Source organism: Melozone crissalis, unplaced genomic scaffold (genome assembly GCF_028551555.1).
Source record: "Melozone crissalis strain CALT ecotype California unplaced genomic scaffold, PUWL_Pcris_2 ptg000063l_1, whole genome shotgun sequence".
Classification (NCBI taxonomy): Eukaryota; Metazoa; Chordata; class Aves; order Passeriformes; family Passerellidae; genus Melozone; species Melozone crissalis.
In genome coordinates, this window is record NW_026535841.1 from 9,066,493 (window position 1) to 9,081,168 (window position 14,676).

General features: G+C 44.2%; 1 protein-coding gene across 16 annotated transcripts in view; it reads right to left on the bottom strand.

Moving 5' to 3' along the window:
• Positions 1 to 14,676, bottom strand: part of FBRSL1 (fibrosin like 1) — a 497,701-nt gene that overhangs the window by 330,180 nt on the left and 152,845 nt on the right. The window lies entirely within an intron of this gene.

Genomic DNA, 14,676 nt, shown 5'->3' on the forward strand with positions numbered 1-14,676 from the left:
GCAAACAAGATTCATTTCACTACATGGTTGTGCTATCCATTTATTAACTATTCTGCATAAAATCCATTTCTAAATGATTTCACCAAAGTTCATAAGCCATTTTAAAACTCAGAAACTGATGAAAAAGGAAATGATCCAGCAGCAACAAGCCTTGAACTAAAAGCCTGATGGAAATAATTTTATTTCTTAATTTAAACAGCATATAAAATTGGATTCAATCCCAAAATCATTGCATGCTCATTTTAATTAAAACTTATGAAGGTTATACTTTCAGAAGGAAGGGATTGAGTTTACTGCTGTAGTAGCCTATGACTAATATTTGGCAACAGACAACAAGTGAGGCACACAGAATTAAGTTTCCACACTTTTACTTTGGTGCTACACACTTTGATATCCAAACCCTGGCATTAACAAGCACTGACTTGAGCTGCTGATAGCTAAGCTACCTCCTCTATTTTCTAGCATCAGTAGCTCAATGTAAACAAGAAATCCCTTTGCTATAGGCTGCAATTTGCTCAGTGCCATCAGCTCCCACCTCTGATAGGGGATTCTGATACACCACCTATAAATAACACTGACAGCAATGGGTGTTGCAGGGTGGATGAATTATTTTTTTACACATTTATTTACTGATTATCAATATCCCCACTCTATTCAGGCAGGTTCCTGAGCCAAGCAGAGTGCAGATGTTGTCACATGCTCCAACGCCCAGCTCTAAGGACACGCTTACAGGAACAAGTGATTCTCCAAGCTCTTCCCGGAGTGCTGTGAGGGGAAAGCCACATTCCTCACAGAGCTCGATGGGGCACTCCAACCACTTGAGCCACAAGAGACACATTTGTGCCGTGCCTCGGTGAGCAGGAGAGCTGGATGGTGCCTCTGCAGAGCTGAGTGCCCTGTAAATGCAGAAGGATGGCTCTGCAGTCAGCTCAGGGTGCCACACACTGCTCACACAGTGCCATCCTCCCCCAAAGGCTTTGTGTCTCCTGCATCTGAACTCCAGCAGGAGCCTGTCCACAACCAGCACACCTTGTATTCCCTTAACCACAGTGGTTTTGAACACATTCTGCTTCTCTGTACCAACACCCCTCTTTTCTCTCCATGCGGGTGAGCACTCACCCAGCACTGCCCTGCACACCCTTGGCCACAGGACACCAGTGCCATTTACTGTCCCTGTCACTGCAGGGCCCAGCACCCCTCCTTCAGCCACTGCCCCAGCCAGAGCTGCTATCCACATGTCAGAGGTTGATAAGGAACTGAGTTTTTTAGGAGTTTGTGGTTAATCAGTGTTGAGATTTGAATATTAGCACCTAGTATGGCTACTAGACATAAATACATTTTTGAGAACACAGGGGGTTAAAATATTAGCACCATCCTGAACACCATCCTTCTGTCCATTCTCAACACCTCCCCAGTCTCCATAACCCATGTTTTCCAGCATGCACTCATTTACATTGCAAAACCCCAAATTATACCATCACCCAGTATTTGTTTTGGAAAAGACCCACAGTCACAAAGTGATGCATTTATTCCATGTGCATTTGTGCTTACAGAACAGGAGGTTGCCACAATGCTAATTCCCTCTCTCAAAGAAATTAATGGCAAGTGAAACAGCACAGTGCTGAACTTCTGTGCTGCTCACTGAGCTGCAGCTCAGGAGGAAAGACACATCAGCCAAAAAGCAACAGAAGACTCAGCCATGAGCCCCTTTCTAAGCAAGTATTCTGTATGCAAATCAAATCCAACTGAAGATATCACTACAATGTTAATGAAACCCTGAGCACTGAAAAAATAAGTGTCAAGGGAGTGTAAATGCACATTTTGAAACCACAGTGTGCTATTACAGAAAACATCTTATGACTACCACGGTCACCTTCGCCCAACAGACTTTGCATAGCACAGAAACATTTGCCATCTGCAGTATTACTGAACAGGCATGTTCTCATTGCTCTATTAAAAAAAACCTGAAGCTTTCCTCGCCTGGGTCAATAAGACAGCTGTTAAAAATCATATCATGCTTTCAGAAATAGAGAGAGATCCTTTCAAGACCTGGTTTCTTCAAGTAACTTTGATTCATCTGTGAATGAGCAGCTGGCTGTGGGCCAGAACCAGTGCTGCCAGTTCCCTTTTGCAGAACATTCCATTTGTATCTGGACCTGCAAGGAGCAGATTTAAAGGTGATCTTGATCCTGCATTAGCACTTCACTACATGCACCATCAATAATCCCACTGAAATTACCACCTGAAAGGTAAACAGGAGAGTGACTTCTGCAAGAATTCAGTGCTACACAAAAAGCTCCAATGGACAGGATTGCTGGTGCAGTGCCAGAAACTGAGGGACTTTCCTCTAACTCTTGGTTTGACTTAACATCCACCAAAGGCTCCACTTGTGTCAACTCTGAAGAGCACAAGGTCATGCACCCGCCTCAAAATGCAAGAAGAGAGCCTCTCATGAGGTACCAACAGCCTGGCCATGCTGAGTGACTGCATCTGAAACTTTCAGAGTGAATGAAATGGATAATCAAATCCCAGAAACGATACACAATCCTTGTGTAACCCAGGACCTCTGTGATATAAGATGAAGATCATTAAAAGATCAAAGTCAGGGAGTTGATTAGGGTAAAATATAGAAGACAATTGTTTGCAAAGTGCTTCAGCTAATGTATTTGAGGCTTTCCAGTGACTGAATAGGTGACAATAATGCACCTTCTACAGCTGGTTTTGCACCCTGCTACGCTTCATAACCTGCTTTCTTTATAAAATGTCCTAAACGGTGCTTTTCCACCTTACTAACAGTGCAACCTACCTTGCAAAATCCCTCAGAGAATAAGGACCAGCATTTGAGTAGTTTCTTCATTTCTAATGCAGCACAAAATGATCCAAAACAAACAGCAGCAAATTTGCATTTCAGTGTGACAGCAGTGATCTCAAGAGCAGTGCCACAGAGCATGAACAAGTAGGTTTGTTTTCAGGTTTGGACAAGTATTGTAAATCACCTCTGCAAAATGATGACTTTACAGGAACTTTGCTTTTAGGACAAAATCTCCATAAAATGTGCAACCTGGGTACAAATGCCAAGTGGGAACCTGCAGAATTCTTTCCTCTCTTCCCTGCTTGACCTCATTATCTGCTCAGAGCCCACTTAGCAGCTCAGTCTAACCACTGAAACCTCACAAATTAATAGCACTTACAAGAGTGCATGAACCATAAGTCACCTGGGGCAACCTTCCAACAAAAAGGAGCTGCCACAAAGTCTCACAGCACAGCCTGAAATGAGGTTATTCTAACAGCAAGGAAAAAACCCTCTCAGAAAGCTTTTCCCGATTCTTACCAGCACCAATTTAAAATAAAGTTATTCACATTAAAATTAAGTGAGAAAACAAGGCTGGTTTGGCATGCTAATAGCCTTCCTGAGCTCAGTGTTTCTGTTCAATAATCAGCAGCTTCAGAGGGGTTTAAGCATCTTGTTTTAACACTGCCCTGACAGTGAGGATCTGCCTGAGATGGTGCTTAAGCACTTCCCCAGTGTGGGAGAGGTCCATGGCAAAGCTCTGCAAATCACAACTCTGCTAATCCTTCAGTGTTTGCAAATACCAGTTCAACCAGCAGGAAACCAAATCCCAGCTGGACTGGTTCTCACTTCACATTCAACAACAAACAAGGCCCCAGAGCCAGGCCAGGGCAATGAGCAGATGATGTTCACCAATACAGGTATCAAGAGATAAAATATTATTCCAGAAATACCTGGCTCAGTTTCTGCATAGAAAATAACTCAGGCTAAGTTTCTTAATTGGTTTCACACTCAAGGAAGCTTAAACTTTGTGTTACATTTGCTGCACACATTTCCATCTCCTTTCTGTCTGCCTCCCCAACTTCATGTTTTGCTGCAGACCAATGGACATGAGCTGGGGTGACAACTCACATGCTGGCATTAGGAATGCTCTATCACAAGCAAAATCTGTTATTTCACTGTAAGAGGAAATTCCTAAAATTTAACTTCCTCATAAAGTTTATTTTTAATAACCAAACACTATCAAACATCATGTACACATGTACACAGCAGGACTTCTTATTAGGAAAAAAAAAAGATATTTGAAAAGAATCATGATCAAAATAATGAAGACTGCTGCATGAATTTTTATTTCCCTTCCTAAAGCACTGGTGAAATATGAAAAGCTCAAGCTTTTTAAAAAACAAACAAACCAGACACACGGAGAGTACATGGCATTCCTTTCTATCAGGATGGCCTCGTTTCACCAGAAGATGGAAAGATGAAAAGCTCTGGAAGGAAGAGACAAGACAGCCTGACCTCAGCAAGTGCACAGCCCGGAGCTCAGGCTGCCCTCGCACCCCAGCAAGGGGCACGGACAGCAGCACATCCTGCCTGAGCTTCCAGGGAGTTCAGAACTTCTCTGAGGAGGAATCCCATGCTGAAATACTGACAAAAGAGCAGTCAAGTGTGGCTTTTTAATCTGTTTCTTTCTGCACAGAGACAAGCAGAGTTTCTCCATGCAGAGGTACAGGAGTGAGGTGCAGGGATGGGAAACACCAGTGGCTCAGCTGCCTCCAGGGACCGCTTATGCAGAGAGAATTTTGTTTGTTAGACTTAGAAATCACCAACATGGGGAACAATAGGAAAGGAACACTCTGCCTCACATAGAGCTCCCCATCTTGCTAATGAGACAAATTAACAAGGAGTCATTTCACAGATCCCATTCCACGACCCATGCTGAGACTGCAAGGCAGTTCCTCAGCTAAGCCTGCTTTCATCTGCTGGCTAAACACATACTCCAAATCACTGGATCAATCCCTTGAAATGTCCCCCCTTTCACTGAGGTGTGAGGAAGGCAATGTGCTGCTTTTCCAGAGGAGAAGACCCTGTGCATGTCCCCCTCCCTGGCTGCACACCTTCACTGGGATCAGAAGCAGTCCTTGTCCCTTCTCCAGGAAACTTCAGTGTGGACTGAGAGACAAATCCTGCCCTGGTCCAGACCCTCAGCAGCCTCTGACCTGGTTTGTGCCATGCCATCACCACCTGGCACTCTCCCCACGCACACCAATTAACCCTAATTGGGGCACTGAGCTGCTCCAGCTCTGCTCTGCTGGGAGGGACAGGAGCTGGGCACAGGCTGGCACTGCCCCAGGCACTGCCAGCTGCTGCTCCTCCCCTCTGGAGCTGGAACTCATGCCTTGCATGCACAACAGAGCATCCAGAGCTCCCAGAGGGCAAGAGGAAGGGCAGTGTGGTGCTGGGACACCATTCCTGAGGAGCTGCCAGCAGCAGGTGCCTTTTTACAGAAGCCCAGCATAAGTCTCTCCATTACAAGACAATGATATCCTGGGGCCAAACTGAGCACCAAATCCCTTTGAAAACATCACTGTCACTCTTAAAAATGCACCAAATATTGCTTAGAAATAAGCATTGTACTATTAAAATATGGGACCTTCCTTTTTTTTTTTTAATCTCAGTTTTCTGATTTATACTCATTACCTGGAAAGAGGAACATCAATTTGTAGGTTCTATGTTAGAACTGTGCATGCAAAAGCAGGAAGAAATTGGAGTGGATTAAAAATAACTATTACAAAGTCACTTAAATTCCCCACTTCTAGAGAAACCAATTAGAAAAATCCTGCATGCGTGGCATTTGAATTTCCATTTTTTCTGCAGCACACCTCTCCATTCCTACAACTCCTGACAGGACACTTCTGAAAGTCTGGATCCAAAAGTTGATGACAGGATGAAGTGCCAAGACAGACCAACAAACACCCAGTAACTAAGAAACCAAATACTCTTAGGAGCATATGTATTGTGTAAATACTTCCTGTACAATCCACGTTTTGCCCAAGCACACAGCACACTCTAACAGGCAATATGACATTTAACTGTGGTAGGTTTCAGAGATAACAGCTCTACACCAAACAGAAACATTTCCCATAGTTTAAAACCACAATTGCTGCAAATTGAAACAGACAGAAATTAAGCTGTCAATTCAATGCATTGTTTGAGCTGGGCACCAAAACCTCATTTCTGAATTCACAGGTATTTTGGATGACAAGAGTTAGCTCTGCATTTCTTCTGAAATCAAATCTGAAAACAGGCCAAATGATTGCTGTGCACCTGAAACGCCCAAATTTACTCAGAAATCCACTCAGAGCACCGGCAGGAGAGTAAGGTGGTAATTCAATGGTATTGGGAGAAAGGAATGAACAATTCACTGGGTTTAGACAGTCAAAACTTACCACTTTTGGTGAACTTTACCTCTGAGATTTTAGATTCACTCAAACCCAAACCACAGCTCAGCAGGTGCAAATTGATAAAAACAGGGAGTTTGCATGACTCGCCTCTAACTGAAACTCCCATCTTTCTGCAGAGCAGCAGCTGTGGCAAGCGCTCCAAGAGAATAAATATTTATTCCTCCTTAAATAAAGCTGCCTTCCCACCCACGAGTGCAGGCAGAACAATCAAAGGCTTCTCAAGGACAATTATAGGAAAAACTTCTGCCTGCCAAAATCAACCAGTGCCAGCAGAGTGAAACCTGGGACACTTGCTCCACAGCTCCTTTGACAAAAAAGGCTTCCGTTACAAATCCCACAGGATTTCAAGCTTGTTTCATAGCCACAAGGATTATTTCCCTCCTTTCCTGGCCAGCTCTTCTTTCAGAATTCATCAATATCACTCCTTGCTGCTATAGAACATCAACATGATGCATCATACACAGCAGCTTCTCTTCCCAAGGGGCACAAACAGCACAGCAGTACTAACCGTATTTTAAAAATCAGTTTAGCTATTTGCCCTGATTTCTGCTATTTTTATATCTATGATTATTCATCTTCTAAAACAGTCTTTTGTGATGACAAATAACAAGATAGATCAATTCCTTTTTGCTCCAGATGTTAAGATAAATTACTTTAGATAAGAAACAGCCCTTGTCACTGAAATTGCTAAAGAAGCTCAGAACAGAGTACTAACAGCTGAAACCTTGTACACTTAAGTTGATGTTTTTAATTGGATTTTTATTGTTCTTTGTTTATTTTTTTCAATGGGATTTTTATTGTTCTCTGTTGATTTTTCTTGCTTGTGCTTCTGTGCACTTACAGATTGGAAGAGCAACACCCAGCTGGAGAAGGCAAGCAGCTGAACTTGTGGGGAGCTGTATTTTTGCAAACAAATAGTTCATTTCATGACAGTTTTGAACCACAGGATGTGCATGTAGATGGAGCCTTCACTCTCCCTAAATCTGAAGTACGTCCAGGGCATGCAGGTTTGTAAGAGCAGGAGGAAGGGACACCCACAGAACCCCATGAAACCCACAGGAACTGTCCCAGCTCTTGCCTCCTGACTCGCTTTATGCACCTCACACCAATGTCCTCCCCACAGCCCCTCATCCTCCATCCTGGAGCCCCCTCTGCACAGCCCCAGGAAGGAGCTGATGGGAGATGCAGAAGCAGCCTGGAGTGGGCAGCAGGGCCCCCATGAATATTCCTGCAGGGTCAGACTGTGCCAGAGCACAGGAGAGCCCCAGAAGAACAAGGGCTCCCTGCAGGGCTGAGCAGTTTGGCACAGACACCACATGCTCCATCAATGCTGCTCACATAAAACAAATAAGAATTGAATCAGGGCTACTGAAGGCTCCTTCCCAGCTCCATCCCATTTTATCACTTTTTTGTTTGCCAAGGGTGATGCTATCTGCACAGGATTGGCATCCAGATTCTTATCCTTCACGTGGCAATATTGCAAATGCAAATTGTTGTTTTCTGCTCACGAGGAGAGAGCAGTGGCTGAGCAGCCACACACACGTGATGTCAAGCCCTAATGAAATCACAGACTGCTCCAATACCCTGTGACATGTTCAGACTGCAATCCCGACAGGGCATGTAATGGCAAAGGCAACTGCTGAGAGCATCCTGGACCACATCCAGCCTCCTCCCCAGCAGAAGAGGGTAATTAAGCTTTCGGGTATGCTCTGGAAAGGCGCCCTCATGCAGGGTTTTCCCAGCAGAGGGCACTTTTGATTCACAGACCACTTCAGAAACAGCTTTTTGTTCTTCTCCATCGCCATCTCGGAGAGCTGAAGCAGAGGTGGTGCTGTCTGCTTAAAAATAAAGACATCGCTGCTTTAGCTCCACTTTCCTGCCTCCCTCTCCCCTCCAACAAGTTTTATTAAGTTCTCATCTTTAATTCATGCCTGCAGCAGAGCTGATGTCACTTTTTTTTTGCTATTAAAAAAAGAATCCACGAAGCGCAAGCCAAGCTTGCAGTGGTAATCTCACCTACTTTCCTCCTCTATTTTTATTTTCACTTCCAGTGATTTGTTAACATTCATTACCCTCAAAAACTGAAAAGGTATTCCAACAGAAACACAACTATAGCACTTGGAAAAGGAAAGCAAACAAACCACCTATTAGATTACATGCTCCATCCCCTGCAAAGGCAGGACACAACCCACCAGAGACATCTCGCAAATTAAACCCTCCAGCTGTCTGCAGGAAATTGCAGGGTGTTAGGGACCAGTGAAATAAACAGCTTAGCAACCACTAAGGTGAATTCCCCTTTGGGAAACTGTCGTTTCACAGTGGATGCAAAGTGAGAATGAGGGAGGATGTGTGACAAGACAGTGCGTGGGGATGAAATTTCCACCAAAAGCCTTGGGAGCTGAGATGTTTTCAACTGCTACAATAAAAAGCAATAACAACAACAACCAAAGAATGTCTGAATCAACTAACACACACATCTGTTCTAAGGTAAAACACTGGGATAACTGTGGTTTTGCCATAATTCTGCTTCGTTTGCATGCAGCTGGGATGTAGGTTGGCAGCACCGTGTAGCTGACTGAAGCCTTAGGACAGTAAAGATGCCAGAGTGCTGTCCTGGGGTTTCCTGCCAGGAAATCCTGTGCCTGAGCCTACCAGGGCACTGTTCTGGAGAATAACAACTCAGCAGAGCTGGAACCTGGATTGGAAGCCAGCAGTCTGGATTGGAACCCCACTCCTGCCATTCCAGCCTCTACCAAGAGCCCTGAGGAGCCTGTGGGCAACAGGAGTTCTGTGGAGTTGGTCAGTGCCATGCTGCAGATGAAGAGAAGTTCATTCAGCAGTGAGCAGCCCAACTGCACAAGTCATTTCCTCTATGATTTATGCAATTCAGAATCACTCTGGTTCCTCTTGGCTCATGGATTAACAGTTTTGTTTTTTCAGAAGTCGGAGCAGCGGGTGGTGTGGTCGTGTTGTGTAAGATAATACAAAGAGCAGAACAATTACTGCCAAGGGAAAAGACACTGTATCACAGGCTTTGTGTTTTTTACCATGTTTTGTTGATCAGGACTTCTTGCAGAATCCCTTGTTTGTTTGTGTCATGTTTTACTGGAACATACGTTATTACCAACCATCTTTCCAGCCCAGGAGAAGCTGTCATAAACATGCTTAAATAAAGAGCAAGAAAACAATTGAAGATCAAAGGGATTGTGTAATATTTGTGTAATAGTAGACTGGGGAGGAGGGGTATGAAAAAAAATCAAACCCCAAAACCCAGAGACTGTTGCTTTTGAAGTAACAAAGAATGAACCCCAAATACGTCAATAGCTGCACTGAAGTCAACAGGGCTAAGCCACAGCAATTCCCCAAATATTTTCTTCACCTGCTGCAGGGAAGAGACACATTATTCAGCTACTGCAGGGCAGTGAGCTGTACAAAGCAGCTAAATTGAAGTGTGGGCTTTAGAATAAAATAAAATTTAAAAATAAAAATTAAGTCTTTTCCTTGGTTCGATACTTTGCCTTCAGGGCTTGTAACAGGATATTTAATTACATGACTCTGTATTATCTTTTCTATTATTTTACAGAAGCGGTAACTGTTGATAACAGATGCTTGAAGTTACACCACACATCAATCCCATTCTATGTAAAGCCCAGCACCAAAACATCTCCCAACATGAGCACCAGCTTGCAAATCATTAACAATTTTGGGAAAAGAGGATATTTCCCTGTTGGCTGTTAATCAGTAGCAGGCCTGAACATATATCCAGTAGCAATCATCTTAAGAAAAATACATGAAATCTGCAATAAAGTGGTGTTTGGCTGGCTTCCAAATCCTACATAGTCCACAGGCACATTTTCTGCTTCTTTCAGCATGCTCTGAACCACACAGCACCATGGGCTGTACTGATGGAGAGGCAAAAGAACCACTGGAGTGTTTTGTTGTCCTTACAAAAACAAAAAAATCACCCAGAGAATCCTTACATCCACCAAATTCAGTTCACACACAACACACACATGAATATCTAAGCTGAATATCCAATAAGCTACAAGAAAGCCTGGTGTGCATACCTGAATTATGGAACTCAGGCCAACGAGGTAACAAGGAACAAACTGGTCCCGAGACTCATGGCAATAAGGTGGGTGTTTCAATACAGACATATCTGTCAGCTGCTCTGCCATCACCACTGAGGGCACAGTATGGGCACTATGGCCAGAAGGAATTATCACACTACAGGCTTCTGCAGTGATAATAACAACAACAAATTGTACTGCAGGAACAGTAAAAGAATTTTTAGGAAACCTTCTAACATAATCTTCTGCCCCAAGCCCAATCCTCCTGCTTTGTTCTCCTTTTCCCTGAAAATGTGGCTTATCCCACCAGCTGGCCAGTGGTGCAGATTGAACATAAGGAAAAATACATCTGATCTCAGCTCCTCCAGGACTGCAGCAGCCCAAAAACTTCAGCTGCTTCCACCTACCAGCAGCTTCCCCAGCAAAGGGAGAATGAAGGGATTTTGCATCTCTGCACAGCCCTGAACAGCTTCGTGCCACCACTGAGCTTTTGCTGAACAGACACTGTGCCAGGAAGTCAGTGCCTGTGAGCTCCTGCTTGTTTTCAGGCCTGGCAGTGATGGATTATGTACAACCACGAGCTGGGCACAAACCAGCTGTCTATCTGTCTTTTCCAAACATCTTGCTCCAGTTCCTGCGTTATAGAGGTGCCAATGCCTTGTTCCAGGATGCCTACTGGATAAAGAGCACATATTTCTCTGAATATTTTACTGTCACACAGAGGGACTGGACTGCTTTTTGTTGTTTTTTTTTTTTAAATGCTGTTGCTCCTTCCCCATATATTCTATTCCCCATAATAGAAGTCTCTCTGTTCCCAGAGGCCTGAAGCTGAAATGACAAACCACTAGAGCTTTTCTCTGCACAGGCAGCTCCTGCTGTCCCATGAGAAACCTGTGCCCCACACACCCCAACCCTCCTGCCAGGGCTCTGTGCCTGCAGCTGCAGCACCTCGTGGTCCTGCTGTGCTTCCATCATGGACTAGAGGGGTGAGAAAGGAGAAACACAGCCAGCATTCTCCTCCTGGCCCTTCACACAAACACTGCAGGGCAAAGCACTGCAAGAGCTTCACAAAGAGTCTAAACCTGCCCTGTCCAGGACTGTACATGATGCTCTGTGGCAATCACACAGACACCGCAGGTACCAGCACGCACTCGAGTCTGAGTGAGATCCACTTACTGCAGAGGACGTCTGGGAGAAAGGGCATGAACAGCAGCTCACTTGGGAGGGGGACACCAAAATCACTTCTTATTGAATTCAGGTCACAACCACCAGGATTAAGCACTGGAAACCCTTCCTGTTTTGTGGGAAAAGCTGTGGTAACACCACCGTGCTGTCCTGAAAAGTCAGAACAATTCCCAGGGAGCAGCCTGGATCTGGCTGCAGCACTGCCTACATAGCAAAAACAAAACCAAAACACAGATGAAAGATGTTTCCCCTCTTCTCTCCCTGAAGGAAAAAAAAAAAAAAATCTCAAAAACATCCTTCTTAGGTTGAAAAGGAGATCACAGGGAGGAAAACATGTAGGAGTCCAGACGAATGATAGGGCTGCAGACCAGGCACTGCTGCGTCTGCTCCAGCTATACACAGTTGTTTAAGAAAAGCATTATGAATTTTTTCTCTCTCCTTAGATGTCTTGCCTGGATGCTTTAAAGCAGCCTCAGAGGAATGTGCTCTTGGGGCTGAATCCCATAGGAAATTATCCTTTGTGGTGGATGGTGTCCCCTTGGGGCCTGTCTGTGTGTTTTGCTTTCATGTAATCCTCCCACCTTGGTTTTCTAATGTAATGCTATCCACATTATTATAGCCCTTTGATACTCTCAAATGGTACTTACTCAGGCTGTCATATTTTCAGCTCTCCCAGACTAGGTCTGACTGGCTTGGATGGCCTGTGGCTCATGCCATAAATATTAAGTCACCAAAAGCTACCACGGAGTGTTTGTGTGCCAGGGGCAGACATCACACACGGAACAGCCCAGGCCATCTGCTCCTTCCAAGTGGGATGTGCTTCACAAGAATAACAGAAACCTCACTCTCCCAGACTTACTGACTAGCTTTTTGTCCTAGTTCCCTTTTCTTTCTACAACTTCTGCTCCAAGAAAGTTCAGCAGATTACATGCAAATTTTTAAGACAGTTCCTATGCTTTAGCTCAATTTTACCAGCAGCCCAGCAGGTCCAGCAGCCTGACCTGCAGACAGGACTCCCTCTACACTGCCTACCACTGAAGCTTTCTCAGAAGGCACCAATCTTCACTGCCACTGCTGCTCTCATTTGCACAGAGCAGGGGTTTGTGGTTTCCTCTCCAGTTCCTGTGCATCACCCAACCTCAGAGCCCGGTTTACATCACCTTTGTTGTCTCCCCGATGCACCACGGGAATTGAACCATCCAGCAAGCCTCCACTTGGAGCCTTCTCTTTCCTTCATTCTGGCATGAATTCACACCCTGACAAGTTGGATCTTGAATATCCCTCCTACACACACGCAGAGAGACAACTTCAGTGCCTCCCCCGCTGCCGGAGCGGATCCCCTCAAACACATGAATCAACGTTTACCCGCAGCTTTCCTACAGCGCGAGCTAACTGCAGCACTTACCACCATGTGGAGGAACAAACTCAAACACCACTGCATGCCTGACTGCTCTCCTGTGGTTTTGCTCTTCAAAGTTATCTGCACTGCTAATGCAGGGAGGAAATGCAGCCCACCAGAGCAGCTGGGAGCAGGGGGATGGAGTTTGCTTCCAGCCCTCTCCTGTTTGTTTGCTGGATACCCACGGTGAATCCAGCCCCACCACAAGCCTTCATCTGCAGCACTGCAATAAGAACTTCTCTGCAGAAAACTAAGAAATTGACAGCAAAAGGTAAATTTTGTAGCTACATGATTATTACCAAGAGTTATGTCCTGCACTCAAGCGTCAAGGTTTTCATCTAATGCAGGGCAGTGTTTCACAAACACCAGGCTGATAAACTTCACTGCATATGTGAAGAGGTGACAGTAACCATGCTTATTAATGGCATTTACCAGTATATTTTGAAAGCTTCTCTGAGGAAGAAACTCAGTCTTGGCAAAAAAAAAAAAAAACAACCTCTCATTATATCCCAGTTAACTTGGCCCACTGCTACATAAGCTTCACAATTACAGATACATTAATTTTTCTAGCATTAAAAGATGCAGAGAAGAAATACCAGGTCTCTACATCACTGCTCACCCTGCCACCTCCCTCACTTACTATATTTTAGAATACATAACATATTCTTGTTATATTATTTAGATTATTATTTTAAATTAAATACTAGAACAATCCACAGCAACAGGAGTTAAGCAAAACCATTTTTGCTTTTCCCTATCTCCCTGCCTAAGGAGGGCTGATATGAGGGCTGATATAAAGGAGCAATAGCTCAGTTCCCTTTAGCTGTGCTCAAACCCCATGGTGCGGCAGCCATCCTCGGGCTATCTCAGCAGAGCAGCGCTCCAAGAACAGCAGCACAGCAATTCTGCTTTGTCTTACTGTCAATTCTGTTGAAAAGCAGCAAAGTGGGAAGGTTTTGCTTCATTCTCCACTGCGCAGCAATAAATTGACACAGCACAGCTGCAGCCTGCTCAAGCTGAAGGAAGGAAGAAAACAATTTGGGGCTCACATCTGTGCAGAACCATTACGAGAAGCCAGCCATCTCTGTTCCACCAAAGAACTGACCCAGCTATGCAGTTCACTTCTGCTGATGACATTAGGTTTAGGAAATGCTCAGCATGTTTATTTTGCAAACAGCATTTTGCTTGGAAATTACAAAAGAATCAGAAGTGCCACTTGCTGTTAGACAACATTATAATGCAAAATGAAGCACAACCATTGTGACAGGAGAACACAGTCATTAACTCAAGAGAGTTGGCAGTCTTCTGATATTTAGTAGATTTTTCTCAAATTCAACACCCTGGAGTCTTGAAATCTGAAAATCTAAATTTTCTTCCTTTCAAAATGCCTTTAAATCAGCCTTCATAACTGCAGGACTTGAAAGTTATGTACCTAAATGGCAAGTATACAGATTTAAATATTTTATGCTGAAGTATCATCTATTTTGTGGACAATATTATGATTCTGAACACTAGGTTTGATAACTCTAAACAACCAGCATAGAGGACTTCCTCATCTCTAGATCACAACCCAAATCTTTCACTGGTTTCAAAGTCACAGGAATTCTCAAAGCCATGGGCCTAACTCCCATTTTTGTTAGAGCTGCACAATTGTGATGACTTGCCAACCACTGTGATTGATGTTACAATAACGCAGAAATCACAATCAACTAAGTTTTACATGATAAAATCGTCTTTTCAACTTTTTTAATCCACCTCTGATCTGAA